The 18,551-nt window shown below is 35.3% G+C and overlaps 1 protein-coding gene across 42 annotated transcripts in view; it reads left to right on the forward strand.

Annotated features, from left to right (window-relative positions):
- PHF21A (PHD finger protein 21A) overlaps positions 1–18,551 on the forward strand; it is a 255,817-nt gene that overhangs the window by 14,050 nt on the left and 223,216 nt on the right. For 34 of the 42 annotated variants that reach the window (XM_058305452.2, XM_071218081.1, XM_058305479.2 and 31 more), the window contains 2 exons: positions 16,127–16,167; positions 17,595–17,706. The gene's annotated coding sequence lies outside the window, so the exon portion shown is untranslated. The remainder of the gene's footprint in view (positions 1–16,126; positions 16,168–17,594; positions 17,707–18,551) is intronic. The other 8 variants (XM_058305471.2, XM_071218070.1, XM_058305454.2 and 5 more) reach the window with 1 other exon arrangement.

An 18,551-nucleotide genomic window follows, 5' to 3' on the forward strand; every position in this document is an offset into this window, starting at 1 on the left:
CCCCTGGGCAACGCACACTCACTAGTACTCTAGATAGGCCATTCTGCCTATAGAAGAGGCAGTCAGGGGGACACCTGGAGGACAGTTGTTATAAGGTGTGAGGCTTTGAGTTGGAGTGATCTTTTGCAGCTTTTTAATTTTAAAGAAACAGCCTTTCTTTCTGTGAAAGACTGAAAGATTGAGAGTAAAGGCCTTGAGAGAGTTGGGCTTAAAAGAAATATAAACCTTATTTATTTTTTTTCGGTTGACCAAAAGGAAAAGCCTGCCTATCCTGACAGCTTTTACTCCCACCGAGATGGCAGCGCCCTTTTCTGTTGTTGTTAGGCAGTTTATAAGAACGCAGGATAGCTTAGCTTAGCAGGATAGCTTGGTAAGCTTCTTCTCTGTGCCTGATATGACGTAACATTGTAGAGTATGCAGCATGCATGTTAAATACAAGTGGTTTATTTGGCTTGTTGCTGCAGCATTTTTGAGGATGTATTAAAAAGCAGTGATCACTCAGTAGAGCTGGATATGTGCAAGTTATTGAAATCATCATTTCATTGATACCAAACTTTGTATCTTGAATTATTCTATTTAGTATTTGTTTACTCCCCCCATCTCTTGCCCCTAGCACCTCAGAACAGAATTCTTTTTTGGAAGGGAACGGATGCCATTATCAGGAATTGATTTTTAAAAGTCTGCAAAATCTTTGTACTGTTTATTTTCTTTATTTAATCCAAATGCAAAGCATTTGTAGTCATTGCTGTTAGAGGGTTTTAAGCTGATGGTTCCTCCCTCACCCCCTTTGTGCTCAGGGAAGATAGATTAGGAATTCCAAATTGACAACTTGGTCTAAAGAAATAATGACCGGTGAAATAAATCAGAGGAGTTCAAGTAAAAAGCAAACCAGATACAATTGTAGAATGAAAATATCTTTTAGTAAAATGTTCACATGCTGTACTTGGAACAGATGCCACATTAATTCAAAGGAGAGCCCAGAAAATGTGGCAACTTTACGATGTCAGAGGAGGGAGTTGCTGTAGTTCATTGTGTCAAGTTCTTTGTACCTCCAGGTCTAGTCCTTTCCTGTATATTTTCTATATCCATTGCATGTTAATATGCAAATATTAAATCCATGCTTATTATTTTTATTTGTTTAATTAAATATGTTGTTATACTAGTAGATATTAGGGTAAAAGAGCCCAATAACTTGTAATGCAACAGAAATAATTCTTGTTTTAAATATACATATCAAAATATGCAGAATCTGAGCCTTAAATTGACTTCTCTCTACATTCTCCAAGGCATATTTATAATAATAAGGTAGTTTAAAATTTGAGTCTTTCAAAGAGTCCTAGTGCTTTTTGAATGTAGAATTTGGACAAGTTACAAGACTGAAAATTTTACTTTTTTTCTCATTTAAATTTATCATTATCATTGGACATTTGTTACTGTTTTTAAGTAGCTTAGGTTCATTCATTACTTTTGTGGTGTTTTTTAGTGGTTAGGAAGAAGAAGGGATGATGGAACGGTACTACAAACACTTGGATATTTCCAGAGTGACAGTCATTTTACAGAAGATTGTACTGGGGTATTTTTGAATTGCCTGTTGATTGCAGTGCATGGTTGTTGTGGGTCTGAGTGTGGAGAGAGGTGGGCTGGGAGCTCGTAACCAGATTTACAGTGTGCCACTTCCTGAGCAGTGCAATGATCTAATCAACAGGGGCCTATCCTGTGTGCCTGTAAAGAAGTCTGGTACACATGCTTAGAAGAACATAACTAGTTTTTTCTCTATTAGTCTAGGCATGAGGGCTTACAATTTAATAATTTTGTTTCTCTATTAGTCTAGGCATGAAGGCTTACAATTTAATAATTTTGTTGAAAAGATTTTAAAAGTTTTGTTTTCATTCAATTCAGGTTAAGGGAAGTTTTTAGCATGGCAGTTGAGCACATTGATTAAGAGTAATTGGCTGAAAAAAAAAGTAATTGGCAACCTCATGTTTTTTTTAATGTAACATTCTATATGATCTATTAGCTTTAATAAAAATTAAAAAAAAAAAAAAGAGTAATTGGCATTGGAACCATTTCTGGTTCTGTCATGTGTTAGCTCCCTGACCTTTGCCACTTCACCTTCCGTGCCTCTGTTTCCTCATCTGTAAAAATGTAAGTAAATACTGGTGCCTATCTTTTGTAGTTGTTATTAAGAATGAATAAGTTAGTATGTAAGCTGCTAGAAGTGTTTTATACACAGGAAGCACTGAATAAATGGTGGCTGTTATTAGATATTATTATTATTTGACATTAGTTCTCTTTCCCATTCTTCCTTTCTCAAGGATTGAGGTAAATGTTGCATACTAGGAAGAGAGCCAGAGCTTTGTGGTCTGACACCTGGCTTGGAATCTCAGTACAACCATTTAAAGTTGAGTGTATGCCCTTGGACTAATTATTTACTCTCCTTCAACGAAGGCACATTTTGAACACAGTTTATACCAAGCACTCTGCTGATTGCTTGGACTTCAGTTTCTTCATGTATAATATAGGGATGATAATACCAACCTCCTAGGGGTAGGATTGATGTGAGGATAAAAAGGAGGAAATCATGACACCTGACACATGATAACTGCTATTATCATTATACTATCATTATTATTATTGTTAACATTCCTATTAAAATTTAAAATATGTAAAGTTAAAAAATACATAAACTTATAAAATGTTGTAAAAAGTTAATTTGGAACAATTTAGATGGAAAGGAGAGATTTTTCTTTCCTGAAAATGTTATGAGGGTAACAGATATGGCTCAATGAACTGGGCTTCTGTCTACCGTATAGGAGGGCCAGGGTTTGATGCCCATGGGGCGAGCTGGCCCAAGTGGAGCTCCAGCCCATGCGGGAATGCAGTCCTGCGCAGGAGTACCGGCCAACCGGGAGAGTTGGAGCAGCAAGATGATGTAACAAGAGACACAGAAAAGAAAATAAGAAGATGTAACAGAACAGGCAGCTGAGGTGGTGCAAGAAAGTAATCACCTCTCTTCCACTCCGGAAGGTCCCAGGATCGGTTTCCAGAGCTGCCTAATGAGAATACAAGCAGATACAGAAGAACACACAGCAAATGGACACAGAGAACAGACAATGGGGGGAACAAGGGGAAAATAAAATAAATCTTAAAAAAAAAAAAGTTATGGGGAGAAAAAATTATGGACAGGAAAAGTGTATCTCATAAGTTCTTTTTTTTTTAATTTTTAAATTAAAAAAAAAATTTATTTCTCTCCCCTTCCCCCCCCACCCCCCATCCATTCGCTGTGTATTCTTCTGTGTCTGCCTGTATTCTTGTTAGCGGCACCCAGAATCTGTGTTCTTTGTTGTGTCATCTTGCTGCATCAGCTCTTTGTGTGTGCGGTGCCATTCCTGGGGAGGCTGCACTTTTTTCGCACTGGGTGGCTCTCCTTACAGGGTGCACTCCTTGCGTGTGAGGCTCCCCTACGTGGGGGACACCCCTGCGTGGCACGGCACTCCTTGCTTGCCTCAGAACTGCACGTGGGCCAGCTCATCACATGGGTCAGGAGGCTCTGGGTTTGAACCTTGGACCTCTCATGTAGTAGGCGGATGCCCTATCCATTGGGCCAAATCCACTTCCCCATAAGTTCTTATTTGTGAATACTGTTGGGAGAGAAAATACACAGGAATATGTCAGTTTTAACAGAGCCTTTAAAGTAGGTATGAGGGCATTTATATTTATTAAAACCCTTGGTGATATATATATATTTTTTAAACTGATGAAACTGGCATCAGAATATTTATGCAGATTACAGTAGGTCACTTAGGGTCAAGTCATTAGACCAGGCACTATAACTCAAAACCCCAAAATACTGATCAGCTGATTGGTCCTTTAGATCTGCTTTTTGGAGCAAATTGTATGTGTTTAATCCTTGAGAACACATGCTAGTGTGGTATAACTAATGGAAACAATTGTAGAACACTAGAGATATGAAAGTGACATACAAATGCTTTCTAGTAATGATGGGGGCAATTTATTTGCTCTCTGATTTGGGGCAGTTTGCCTTTGTGATATTTCTTCTCCTGCCTGGTCTTTTTCTTATGGTAATTGTTATTTTCCTTTTTATATTTAAGCATCATATGCTACCTATATTGAGCCTAGAAACTAAGCCTGAGAACAAGTTGGATATGAGAAAAGCTACCCTTAAAGTTTCTCCTTTACAGTGATGTCCTTAGAATTGTTACATATATATTTTTTTAAGGAGTTGAGTTTTTAATATATCCATTAGTATCTGCCTGCGTATCTCTGTCTCTCTTTCTGGTAAGTGAAAGCAGTCATTGAAGGGAGGAGAAGGATTATTGGGTGTGAAGTAAAATTAATTTTATTTTTCTCATCTGAAACTTTTCTGATTTTTGATTGGTGTAGATGTTTTCTGGGGCTCAACACATATATTGGAAATATTACCAAAACATTCTCCCCACCCCCCCCAATGTATTTACCCATTCTAGTGTTAACAGATATTTTCAGTTTTGTGTATTATGAATAAAGGTGTTATGAACATTCTTGAGCATGACTTTTTTGGTCCTATGCACTTCTTTTTCCCTACCTTCCTTCCTTCTTCCCTCCCTCTCTTCCTTCCTTCCTTCCTTCCACAAATGCTCCCTCTTCCCCCCCTTCCCTCACCCGCCTAGTAACCTCTAATCTGTTTTTTAATCTCTGCAGTTGCTATTTCTAGTCATCTCCTATAAGGGATACCATACAATTTTTGTCTTTATGTGCCATGCTTATTTCACTGAGCGTAAGTTTCAAGGTCTTCCATGTTGTAGCATGTCTCATTACTTCATTCTTTCTTATGGCTGAATAATATCCCATGGTGTGAATGTACAACATTTTGTTTATCCATTAATTTGTTGATGGACATTTGGGTTATTTCCAGCTTTTGGCTGTTGTGAATAATGACGCTATAAACATTGGTATACAAGTATCTGTTTAAGACTTTGTTTTTACTCTCTCTGGGTATGTACCTAGAAGTGGGGTTGCTGGGTCTTATGATAATTCTATAATTAACCTTTTGAGGAACTACCATATTGCCTTCCATAGTGGCTGTACATGCCCACCAACAAAGCACTAGATTTAGAATTTCTCTGCATCCTCTCCAACACTTGTTATTTTCTGTTTTTTAAATAATAGGCATCCTTGTGGGTGTGAAGTGGTATCTTGTGGTTTTGATTTGCATTTCCCAAATGGTTGAGCATTGAGCATCTTTTCATGAGTTTATTGGCTGTTTATACATCTTTGGAGAAATGTCTGTTCAAGTCCTTTGTCCATTTTTAAATTGGGTTGTCTTTTTGTTTTTGCACTGTTAAAATTCTTTATATATTCTTGATGTTAAGTCCTTATTTGAAACATGGTTTAAAACTATTTTCTTCCATTCTGTAGGTTGCCTTCAACTTTCTTAATAATTTCCTTCAATGTAAAAATGTCTTTTGACAAAAGCTAATATATATTGCTGCTGCTGCTTGTTGTTGCTTGTGTTTTTGATGTCATATCTAATAATCCATTGCCAAATCCCAGGTCATGAGGATTTGCCCCTATATTATCTTTTAAGAGTTTTATAGTTTTAGCTCTTATATTTAGGTCTTGACCAAAACAATCTGAATCTGGTATATATTAGTTGAGGGAGCATTTGAATTAAAGTACATAATAGCTTCCATTAACTTTTTTGTTCTTTTTTATCCAACTGCTCTATTTGATAAAGGCCTAGTAGGTGAACATAAATGCATTTACTAAATTTCATTTTATCTGTGTTCATAAAGCAGTTTTTCTGTTTTCCGAGAAGACATTCCAATAAGTTTGTTTTGATAAAGTGCTTTACTGTATTCAACAGGTATTTTAAAAACTAAGCAGTTTTTTAAAAAGCGGCTGTATAGTTTTCTTTCAACTAAAAAAATTGTAATGTTACTTTACAGAAGCTATGGAGCCAGTTGTAAAGCTTTGTAGTTTTTAAATTAGCTCAGCATATGTATAGTATTAAGTTTACTTCAGAACATATGTAGGGCATGTAAAAATTACTTCTCTTGGTTGAATGAAATTGTAGAAAGTTAAGCAGTGTATTTCCTTTTAATAAATGCTTGAATTAGAAATAGATCCTGCTGGGGTTGATTTAAGGAATTATTCATCTTTGAAAATAAATGTATACCTGCCTATTTTTAAAAGGTGGTGCTACTTACAACAGGGGTGAACTCCTGTTATACCTGTGCAGGGGACCTGTCAGGTTAAATGATTCAGTAGCTACTTTAGAGAGATGCTCCTGTTAATTGTACACACTACACCCATTGCCTTTCCTTTCCCCTTTTCTCTACTACCGCTTTGCTGTCTCTCATTGACTCTGCCTACAGCATACCCTGTTTTTCCCCTCAAAATCACCGCCATCTTATTCTGTTTGCCTTCAGAATTAATTATTAGTTTTCAAACAGAGAGAGCTGTTATCAAGAGTTTAAGGCTTAAACAGTTTGTGGGGAACATCCTCCCCGCCCCCCACCATTTTAAACCCTTGTCCAGGAGTTGGGAAATAACTTAAAACCACTTGCAAAGTAACGGAGTATTTGTGAAACATTTTACATCTGGACTAAGGAAGAGAATAGAAAAAAGATCTTTTTACCTCAGAAGTTCCTGGAGATTTTTTGGTAGAGTGAGGTAGGGAAGTAGTGGGGGAAAGGGCAGACTTGTTATTTAACTAAGAGAATGGAAATATGAAGCATTAATTTCTTACATTGCCCTCTGTAATTTTTTATATTGACCTAATTGGGGAAGAAAATGGAAACGTTGGTGTTGCTTATTCTGAACATTTACTAAGTAATAGATGTCTAGTAGAATTTCTCTCTTTAGTTCGTAAGAAAGAAAATATGACTGTGGTACTTCGTTATTACATTTCATTGTTATTTACATTTCACTAGTTTAATTAGTTGATAATTGCACGATAGCACACCCTTTGCTCTCCAGTTGTCTCCTAGTGGTTTTGAACTGCTATAACTGACTTGTTTTGGTAGGAAAGATGAAACTTGAAATTAGCTGTGGTTCCATTTTAAATTAATGACTTTGATTTAAATTCAGTAGCTTCTAAACTGGGCATTTAATCCATTTTTTAATTATAGAAAAAAACATATTTGAGACAAGAACCTTAGCTTTATTTGTAGCATTTAAAAAAACTTATTTTGGAAATTTTTAAACATATGTACAAGTAGAGTGAATGATACAACAGACACCTTGTACCTGTTGCCCAACTTCAGCAATCATCAACATATTGCCAATTCTTTACGGTGCTTAAAACATACCAGGAAAATAATTCTGTGTTTTCTCAATAGGCAGTACTAATAGATATATTGGTATACTGAAAGAAAAAGTGTATATGAGAATTTTAACTCTTTTCACACATTGTAAATTTTATACAGGTCATCACCTTTTAGGATAACACTGTTTTCATTTATTCTTTAACTTGTTGAAGATGTCGGAGTCACCATTAACTTAATGAAGAACCACATCTGCTGGAAAGATTTTAGTTTTATTATCCTCTCTGTCTTTAGAAACTCTTAAGATTATTAGATTTGACTTTGCTTTTCTTATGAATTGCATTTTATTTTATGTACACTTGCCTATCTTTAACTTTTGTATGGGCCACCAATAACTTATTTCTATTGGGTTTAGAGCGATATTTAAGTTAACTTAAAGTTGCAAATCACTGGATCCTTTTCTGTGCTTCTTCCTTCTACATATTCTGTTTTTGACTTGTGTATGTGAACTGATTAAAGAATACATGTTATAACTTGTGAAATGGTTTGTTGAGGAGGGAATTTTTAGCCACCTGCAATCCTTAGACCTGGTAATAGTGATAAAAAGGAAATTATTTGCTTCCTTATGTTCTTGTTTGGAGGCCTACTAAGTTGTGCACATGCCAAGAGTTGTGGGTCCTGTTCATTACTAGTCACTACAAGGTGATGGTAGCCTTATTTCTGAATTTCCTTGCTTTTATTAGTTTAAATTAGACCCTATGGGTAATTATTCCCCTCCAGTGCATGGGGAAGCATAGTCAGTTGAAGTTGTGCAACTAAAGCCCTGTGTAGTATGTTGAAAATGTATTTTTAATGTTATGATGCTGTTTGGTATATTTAGTTTATTGCAAGAACTGTACTTATTAAACAGGACCTTTAATAAGCTCCCTCCACACCAAAGAAATATTTTAAAAAATTATACTTAAGATGACTTTGTAGAATTCCCCAGTAGAGTTCATTTAGAGCTGCAAAACCTTTCTAAAATAAAACTTACTTCTTTAACCGGTATCCATTTAAGTGGGTTTCTCTGTACTTCGTTTCCATGGAAATAACGAATAGCTAACCTTATTTATAAGGTGGAAGTAAAATAGGGTGCCTAATGGGACCCCATGCTGCTCTCATGAAGAGACTTAGGAAAAAATCCATGCTCTTGGGATTTGTTTTTTAAACAAGGTTAATGGAAGCCCTGATTTCAGTCTTCTGTAACAGAATATATTATAGTTTTATTTTGGTTTTAAAGGCTACCATCAATATCAAGCAAACAACTTCTTTTTGAAATCTGTGTTGCTTTCACTTTCAAGTTTTTAGGACCACTTATCAGCGTGACTGAGGCTTTAGGATTCAGACTCCTGTTTTTCTGTGGTTTTTGTTTCGAAAGTTAAATCCCTAGCATATTTTATTTGTTTCAGTTTCCCATTGACATTTCAAAGTAAAGATAAAATGATAAATGTTCATTAATGATAGCAATGATGATAAACAATATTTTTGACTACTTAAAAAAAAAAAGAATATCATTGAAAAATTTTTAGTTTTCAGACCTTAAGTGAGGGTTCTTTTTTATTTGTGTTGTGAACCTAAACCTGTGTAATCAAAGAGGGAAAGATTCTCATTTTCTTTTGGGGATGGAAATGGCCAGAATTTTAATTTCTCTTTCCTTTTTAACAAATTGATTGTTACCAAAGCCTTTTAATTGAAATAAATGTTTATTCTTCTAGTCTTTGAAATGTGAATTTGGGATAAATTTTTTCTTTTTGTCTCACTTTTTCTGTAAGGCCTGCTCTTAGTTTTGTAACCTACAAAACTATAGCAAAACCTTTCATTTCTTAAGCCCTTTCAAGTGAAAGAACATCATTCCCTTTGCATTTGTGTTTGGGAGTGTGTTTGTGTGTGTGCATCTAACTAATTTTTCTATAGCCTGAAAGGCACCTGCTCATTTTCCAGCTTGGTGAGTACAGCAGTGCTAAATTGAGAAGTGAGGCAGGATGGAACACAATAAGGTGCTATAATTTTAATTTAGTTAGTTTTGGTCGTCCTTGGCAGCTTGTGATCGTTATCCGTTTGTCTGGAAGTACTCTGTGATTATTCTTGGCTATGAGTGCAGCAGGAATTTTCTTCTGTGTTTTAAAAGCAAGGATTCTAGTGTACTTAGGGCTCCGTCAAGGGAGGAGTTTTTGTTTTGGTGTGTTTCTTTGGACAATTCTTGTGACTATAGTTGAGTTTATTGTACTCTTATTTTCTAAAAACTTGGTTTTTTGTAATCCTGTTGAACTTATTTTTATGATATATCGTCAACAATTCATTAGTTTCTTCTGTGTGTTTTCTGTGGTGCTATTTTATAAAATTGCCTTAGTGTGTTAATTGTTCTTTTACTTTAGCTTTTCCTTGTATATTTTTTAAACTGGTGTTTACCAGTGATCTTCCTTAGTGACTTTTATTTGAATTATCTTTGTTCTTTAGAGACATAGGAATTTGGGTCTATTATCCCATTTCTGAAAGAACAACTCCCAGTAGTTGCAGTTAGTGCAACAGAAAGGGTTTTCACAGATACGGTGCTGGGCGTTGATCCTCCTCCTTGGTGCTTATGGTTTACCCCCAGAACTCCCATTAGTGTTAATAGGAAGCACTTGCTTGAATCCCTATACACCAAACCCTTTTGCAATGCTTTATAGATACCTGACTTGTTTTTTTTTTTGTTGTTGATGGCAAGAGTTTTGGTCCTGAGGTTAACTATTATTATTTTTTTAAATGATTATTAAGATAGAATTTGAGTTGTCTTGGGATATGGGGTGATTTACCAAGTCTGATTTGTAATTAAGAAGTTTATGTTATGATGATTAGACTCAGAAAGCATAACTTTGTGAGTTATGGAAGCTTGTGAATAAGGATTTTTTTACCTTATAGCATGATGGAGCAAGATTTCTTCTTTCCATTTATTTCTCCTACTATTCAACAACAAAATAAATTATTTTACAAGTTCTTTTATCTATTGTAAGAAATCTTAACTTATTCAAAGTTTTCTTTTACATATAAACCTTCTCACAATTATTCTCTGGCCTCTGTCTTCTGCCAGCTAGTTTGGCTGACATTTCAACCATGTAGAAGTTAATAGGTATTGCCTTAGAGCTTGGACACTGCAAATCACTGGTGTCAGGTAATAGATAATCACTGTTTACGGAATCTATCTGTGAGTTATAGATTTTTATGACTTTCATTTATTTATGTATATTCTAATGGGAGGATTCCTAGATTGAGAGCAGTGAATATGGGTTTTAGGTAGAGCTTTGCTACTTATTATCTTTGTAGCTTTTGGCTGTTTAGTCTCCTTGGACCACTGTTCTCCTATGAAATGAAGTTATGGATCTGGGTCTTTTGGGGTATCCATTCTAGTGCTAGCCTATTTGAGGGTCTACTTTCCTAGATACTAAAGGAAATAAGGGACTAAAAGGCAGTGGTTTTTAATTCTGTCTACTCATCAGACTTTTCTGGGGAACTTTTTAAAAATAGAGATACCTGGTCGCCAAATCACACGTAATGAATTCCAAATCTTTAAGAGTGGGGCCACTGACTCTATACATTTTTAAAAAGTTTTACACGTAATTCTGATCTAGGATTGAGAACCATTTGTACAGGGCATTATTTTTATTCTACACTTTTTGTCTGTGTGTGGGTGTAGTCTAGGTAGGGAAATAAGACACATAAGTAATAACATAGGGCAGTATGTGGTTAAATTCTAAAAGGAATGAGAGATGATGGTAAACACTCCAGGAGTTCAAAGGAGGGAGAACTGGGACTTAAGATGTTAGGTTTGGGTAGGTTTCTATTAGTCATTAGGTCTTTATCTGGATCAGGGTTTCTTAACAAGGGGTCTGTAAGCTTAAATTTGCATTAAAAAAAACCCCACCATTGTTCTTGTGGAGATGTGTTGGTGCAGGGTTGATATATTTATTAAATAATACACAGTGTAGTGTCGACTTAGTAAGGGGTCCATGGTTTTCATCTGTCTGGCAGTGGGTTCCGTGGAACAAAAAAGGTTAAGAACCCCTGATCTGGACACTGATGGTTGGGTGAGATTATTTAACTAGGCAGAGAGAAGGTAGAGGAACAGTTAGGTATAGGAAATAACATGAGTAAAAGTTTGGAAAGGGGGCCAATTCTGATGACAGTTTTAGTCTTTTTTTCAGTTTTTTCTTACTCTTGCAACTGCTATAGATTTCCTAAATATTTCGAGGGCGTGAACCATGAAGGTATTTGTAGGAGAGTGTTCCAGTCAGGGAAAAAACAAGTAAAAGAGCCCTGAGAAGGGAACTTACTGGGAATGTTTGTGTACAGAAAAAAGGCCAGTGGGTGGAGCAGAGTGAGTGATGGGTAGAGGGAAGGAGATGAGGTGTGAGACTAGTAGGGGCCCAAAATGTTTAGAGCTTTGGAGGCCATTGTTACGGTCTAAAGCTTTTTTTGTGTGTGAAGGGAAACCATTGAAGGATTTTGAGCAGAGGAGTAACAAGATTTGTCTTAGATTTTGAAAAGATCACTTTGCTGAGAGAAGAGAATGTAGCAGGGCAAGGGTAGGAGCAGGGAGTCCAATTAGGTGGCTAATGCTGTAATCTAGGTGAAAGATGATGGTGACTTGGACTATGGTGGTGTTAGTGAAGTTGAGAGAGGTGGTCAAAGTCAATATATTTTGAATGTAGAGGCAACCTGGTGTGTTGTTGGATTGGATTAGTGATGTGGGAAAGAAAGTCAGTGATATTTCAGGATTTTTGGACCTAAGGAATAGAATTGCCATTTATTGAGATGAGGATGACTGTGAGGAGGTGGTTGGAGGATAGGTTATCAGTTTAGTTTTGGACATGTTGAGCTTGAGATACCTCTTTGACTACCATGTGGCAGTGTTGAATGGGGAGTTGGGTATATAAATTTGGAATTCAGGAGAAAGAAAGGCCTGGGCTGGAGATAAAAATTTCATTCTCAACTATACATCCTTTTATAGCTATGAGACTGAGGTTACTTGGCGGAAGAGTTCCAAGAACTGAGTGAGCCCTGAGGCAGTTCAATATTATGAGGTCTTGGAAATGAGGAGGAACCAGTGAAAGAAACTGAGAAGAGTGACCAGAGTTTAGGAGGAAAATTTACAGAGTGGGTCTTGGGCATCCAGGAATAAAAGGGTTTTCAAGATGGGTAGCATCATTTGGGTAAACTATTGCTGATTGAACATGGAAATGGAAGTGAGAACTGAGACTTTACTATTGGATATAGCAACACAGAAGTCATTGATGATCTTGATAAGAGTGGGTGGAGGTAAAAGGCCTAATGGAGTGGGAGGATGGCAGGAGAGAAAAGAGAGACAGTGACTGTTTCAGTGAGTTTTGCTATAAATGGGAACATAGGCTTGGGGCAATAACTAGAGAAGACTGGCGTGGGAGAAATGAAATGATCCAATAATGAGGGAAAAATTGATGCTTTATGAGACTGTGGGGAAAAGGGCTAGAGAAAAGTCCTTGAGAGGATAAGAGGATGGGGGCAAAAAGTGGTGATTATGGTGCTGGGTCCTAAAGAGCTAAATCTGGGTTAAATAGGATTCTGCTTTTTTTTCTAACTACTTATCTGAATTTAAGTTTATTTCTAACTTATTATGCTTTTTGTTGGAAGTTAGGAAAGGCAGATTAAAAAACCAGTAAAACTTACTGTATATAAAACTTACTCTATTGGACTACAGTCAGCTTGGTTTAGTTGAAGAAAAGTGATTGAATCTTCTGGATAAGGTGACATTTTAAAGTGTCTTTGAATGATAATTATCTGTTCTATTCTAGTCCCTTATCAAAATTTATGATTAAGCGCAGGCTATAAACTTAATCGTTTGAAATTTGTAGTGGGGTGAATTAAATTTTAGCCTAATTAAAACATGATCTAGTGTTGAACTTTTTCTCTGCAAAACTTGTTTGTTTTTTAATACGTATTCTTCACATGCAAAAGTTTTAGATATTTTACTTAAGAAGTGGCTATTATCACCTTTGATTTATTTATAATATTTAAAAATTTGCAGCCATATCAGAAATTGAATGATTTATTTCTTTATCACCTCTAATTAAAATAGCTACCTATGGAATTTTGGAGAGGTGAACAATTTCCAAATTGTAAAAATTTGTGTGATGTTATGTTAGTAAGTTAATATTCATCTCTAAAAGCAAAAATAATTTCATTTACTCCACCTCATGTGTTTTGAATGTATTTTCCAAGAACAAATCTCTATTGTAAAAATTCAAGCAAATATGGTTAAAATTTTGAACTACCTTAGTTACAAGTGTGACATATGTGTGAGAAACAAATTAAATGGACCTTCATTCAGCTTATCATGAGGAAATAAAACTTGCATTTCCGACTCAAATGCTTTCTGCATATGGGTAGTGTAAAAAAGTACATTTACTTGTAAATCTTACTTTTTGCTTCTCAGGCTTAAGTTATAGAAGTTAAAGTCTTTACTTTTCTTTTTTATCATTTTCCACATGGTCCATGAATAATTTCTCTTTCAGAAGAAACGTTTTGGAAGTTCTGATGCACAGTATTTAAGAATCGCTAATCTAAAAGTAATTTATTCCTTGGGGGGGACATCTGAACCTCTTTGTGAATCAAATTAAAGTTTTTGGACCCTGTTCTCAGATAACTGCACCTATGTTCATATACATTAGCATATAGCATCATGGAGTTGACAGACCCCTCTAAAGCCTATTCACGGGAATCCCTTAGGTATAAAGGATCTCAGCTTTTAAAACCTGGTCTAGACAGCTTGCCTATATGATTTTTCTTTAAAATTTTTTATGTAGACTTTATTTCAACAGTATTTATTGTAGTTTGTTTCCTAGAGGAGTAACTGCTATAGCTGATTAAGAGGAGGTCTGGTAGGAAGGTGAACTCAGTCAAGGGAATCTCTGGTCTTAATGCTTTCCATCTATGTTACCAACTAGCTTCCTGACCTCGAGGGAAGTCACTTAACCTCTCAGGCTTTGATTTCTTATGTGATTTCTGTAGTCCCTGGAAGCAGTTTTATAAGCAGTTTTATGATATGGTAAAATTCTTCATCAGTTTGAGATTGACTCTGCAACCGATTTTTGGAGAAAATCCTCTAGAGATAAGGTATACGTCCATTGTGCTGCCTTCATTATTGGATATACCTTTTCAGAAGAGTTTGTGATTCCACTTTCTCAAATGCTGTATAAATCACAGTTAAAATCCCAAACCCATCGTGATTGCTTTGAGTTTCAACATATTTTATATATTCTGGATGCAAGCCTTTGTTGATTATATGTGTTGCAATTATCTTCTCCAATTCTGTGGCTTGCTTTTTCATTCTCAATGGTGTTTTTTTTTAAATGAATAGAAGTTTTAAATTTTAATTTAGCCCAGTTTATCAGTCTTTCTCTTTTCATTATCATTTAAAACAATAATATTTTACTTTCTAATCAACAGTTTGGTTAAAAACAGTTTTAAAAGTCATTCATTTAACAAATAATATTGGAGGAGATCGATGCAAGAGAGGCCTAATAGGGAAGATAAGCTGGAAACAAACAGTTTATGTCCATTCAGTCATTTCATTCATTTAACAGACATTTATTGAGCATTTACTGTGTTGCTGGCACTGTTCTAGACCTCTTTTGAAAGGTACAGAGTCCTTTATCTGTAGTGTTAATCACATTGTTCTACAGACTGTTATATGGTTTTTCTTCTGATTGGGAGTTATTCTAATCTTGGTGATTAAAATTGTCATTTATTTGGATCTGAGAACTTTTAAAAGAACTGAAGAAAAGGCAGGGTAGAACAACAAATTGAATTTCCTTTGGAAATTGTTAACTGTATGAACTAGGGCCCTTATAAATTATTATTCTGTATGTTTGGTATGGCTGCATGTGATTAACAGAGATGTATAATCTGGGTGACATGAAGAGTTTTTGAAATATCCTCTGGGGAAATAGATGCTATTGGAATAACATCAGTCATAGACATACTATGTTTAAAGCAAAAGGAAGTTTTTACTTTCAGACTTTTAGAGCATGGCATGTGGAATTTAAATGATCTAATATTAAAATATTAGGGGGAAAGGTTCCGTTTGTATTTTCTAATTTTTATTTACTTTATTAAAAAGTAGAGTTAAAAATAGAGTTAAAAATAAACAGAATAGTCTGACTTGATTTTTCTGACCTTGAAGTCAACTTAGTGGAGTTTAGTTAATCTTCACGGTACTAAAAAAAACACAATAAAAGCATCACTGAGTATTGGATTGGGGATCCCAAAACTTTGATTTTCTTTCTGGCTCTATCATTGATTAGATAGGTGGCATAGGGAAAATCACTTTTGTGAATGTAGTAGGTCTTCAAGAATGTGAGTGAAAAGTTTAATTAAAATTTGACCATATGTTATTATAAAATGTAAATTTAAAAATCTTACATAAGGCAAAAATTCATTTTAAAATTAATTTTAAAAAGGTCTTTTAAATGGACCAAACTAAGGACTGATGATGATAGCTTTATTTAGATGAGGTGCATTTTATTTCTGTGTGTTTCTTAGGAAAGGGAAGCCATTAACTATATTACTTTTCCTTGTCTTGAAAAACCTTTGGAAGAGTAGAGATTGAATGGCCCTTGAGTGCTTTCCTTGCTGTAAAAACAACATCTCTTCTTTTTTTTCTTTTGGATTTTAAAACTTTGGAGACTTTTTATGTTTTGATTTTTTTCTTCTTAAACTCAGGTAGAAATTTTTGTATCTTTAGCTTTTGATGACGTTATAAATCTGTGTTTGTAGTCTAATTTTATTTTCCCTTTCTGTTATAGGGGGCTAGAGAGCAGAAGGAGAGCCTGTATCCCCAAAATTGGTAAGTACTTTTACTAGGTAGGCATAGTGTGTCTTATTCTAGCTGAATAATAATTCAAATGTTCAGTGATTTTTTTTTTTTTTTTTTTTTAACAAGTTTTCTCCCAGAAATGAGGCTGTGCTGGTTGCACTGAGTGAAAGTGAATTTTGGTCTAATTTCACATAGCCATATCTCAAATGGATTTGTGTTCTTAATAATACTGCTAGGGTTGCATGTTCCTGTATTTGATAACCTGTTAAAATGTAAAGGTCTCTTTGCCAAAAATGTCCTTAATGCAGTGGTTAGGGCTGAGAATTGAAAAATCAGGAAATTCAGAAGTTATGGTTCCCACATTGTATTTTGTACTACTCAGTACACTGTTGAATTTGATGGGCTTGGTGTATATACAGAATGGCTATGTTAATATAACTGTGGAAACTTTGACTTGGAGATTTGGGCTTCAGAAGCATTAATATTCTTAAATTTAGTGTTGGATTGGCTTCATGTCTACTATTAACATCCTTAGTGTGTTGTTTTGTGTTATGTTCAAAGAGGAAAACTAAAAAGAGATAAATTAACAATATGTGGGGCATATTACCAGACTTTTCCCCCTTAATACCTAATATCTGCTTTAATAGTTTCTTAATGGCTTATAAATCATCATAGTTAATCATTTGTCTAATTCAAGATCACAGATTGTACAGAGCAGTCTAATGACTAAACATCAAATACATATTAACCTTTTTTGGAGAGCAGGAAGGAGCAAAAATTAAACTCAGACAAGGTAGTTGGAATACGTAGTCCCCTAGTGCAAGACTACTTTTTATTTTATTTATTTATTTATTTTTAAGTGGTACCAGGGATTGAACTTGGGACCTTGTACGTGGGAGGCGGGTACCCATCCACTGAGCTATATCTGCTCCCAACTCTTTTTTTTTAAATCTTCTTTCTCAGATAGTAATTAACTTGGTGGATGGAGAAGATATTTGCTTAAGACTTCTTTTTAAGAACTTATGGGCCTTGAAGTGTCTCTCTTACTCTTTAGGAATTGAGATTTGAACATGAAAGAGAGGCATTTGAACTGGTTTACCTTGAAATTTACCACCTTGTTATTCTACTTGCCTTTCCAGCATGGAACCTTTTAATATATAAATAACCAAGACCCTACTAGCTTTTATTTTGAGATGTGATTGAATCATAGACTCTTAGGGTTAGCCTTTAACCCTGTATGGCAATTCTACATATTCTTGACAGATTATTTCGATACATACTGAATACTTTAAAAAAAAATGTGCCTCATTGTTTTCTGTTGTGTATTTTGAGGAACTCTAGTTTTCACAGAAACTGAGTAAATATTGGGGTGGGGGTTCGGGTGGAAAAGGGATTCTGTGGTCAAATAATTTGAAAATGCTGGGTTAAACAAAGTTAAACAGATTTCTTTACTACAGGACTTCTCAGAACCTTTAATATGCTAATGTGCATTGTGAATCTCCAAGAGGGGGATATGATATGCAGCATTCTTGAATACTTCTAATGACAGGGAGTCCACTACCTCATAAGGTAACCCATTCCTTTTTTGTACAGCTCTTATCCTTAGTTCTTCCTTATATTGATCTGAAATCTATCTCCCATAACTCTGCTTCTTTCTATTAAGTAATTTATTGTTTATGCTGACACTACCACACCTTCTTGTGTTATCCTTATATGACATATTTTTATAAGACTCTGGCCAGGCTTGTCTGGATAGTCTTTTAGCATTAAATAGCATTCTGGTATAGGTGGTACCAATTCTAAAATCTTGGCCTCATTGTCACTTTTACTCTCTAGCTTTCTCCTTTCCGAATTTCTGTAACTTTCTAAATTTATTTCATTGTCCCTGTTGTTGGGTGTGGGTTGGGATAATTTTAGTAGACATGCTTGATGTTGGTAAAGAAGGGCAGGAAATAGAATAATGTATGTGTGCAGCCTAGGCCTGGGCCCCAGGAAGCTGAGGTAGAAACTGTATGTTGGAATGAGTCCTAATAGTAGGGAGAGGTACAGGACATGAGAAGGAGGGAAACGCTGGCTTAACCCAGAATATCATAAAAGCCCTTGTACTGCAGTGGTGTGACCCATAAAGGTATTCTGTGTTTTTTTTTTTTTTTAATGAGTATCCCGCCTCAAAAAAAAACAGAAAGAAAAGGTAATATATATTATACTCAAAAACATGCAGACATTCAGATAACATAAATCTGATTATATGTATGAATGTGCATATATATGTGTGTGTATGTGTGTATGTATATTTTTTAAAAAGATTTATTTATTTTTTATTTTTATTTCTCTCCCTACCGCCTGCCCCAGTTGTCTGTTCTCTGTGTCCATTTGCTGTGTGTTCTTATTTTTGTCCCCTTCTGTTGTCAGCG

The sequence above is a fragment of the Dasypus novemcinctus genome, chromosome 10 (genome assembly GCF_030445035.2).
Source record: "Dasypus novemcinctus isolate mDasNov1 chromosome 10, mDasNov1.1.hap2, whole genome shotgun sequence".
Classification (NCBI taxonomy): domain Eukaryota; kingdom Metazoa; phylum Chordata; class Mammalia; order Cingulata; family Dasypodidae; genus Dasypus; species Dasypus novemcinctus.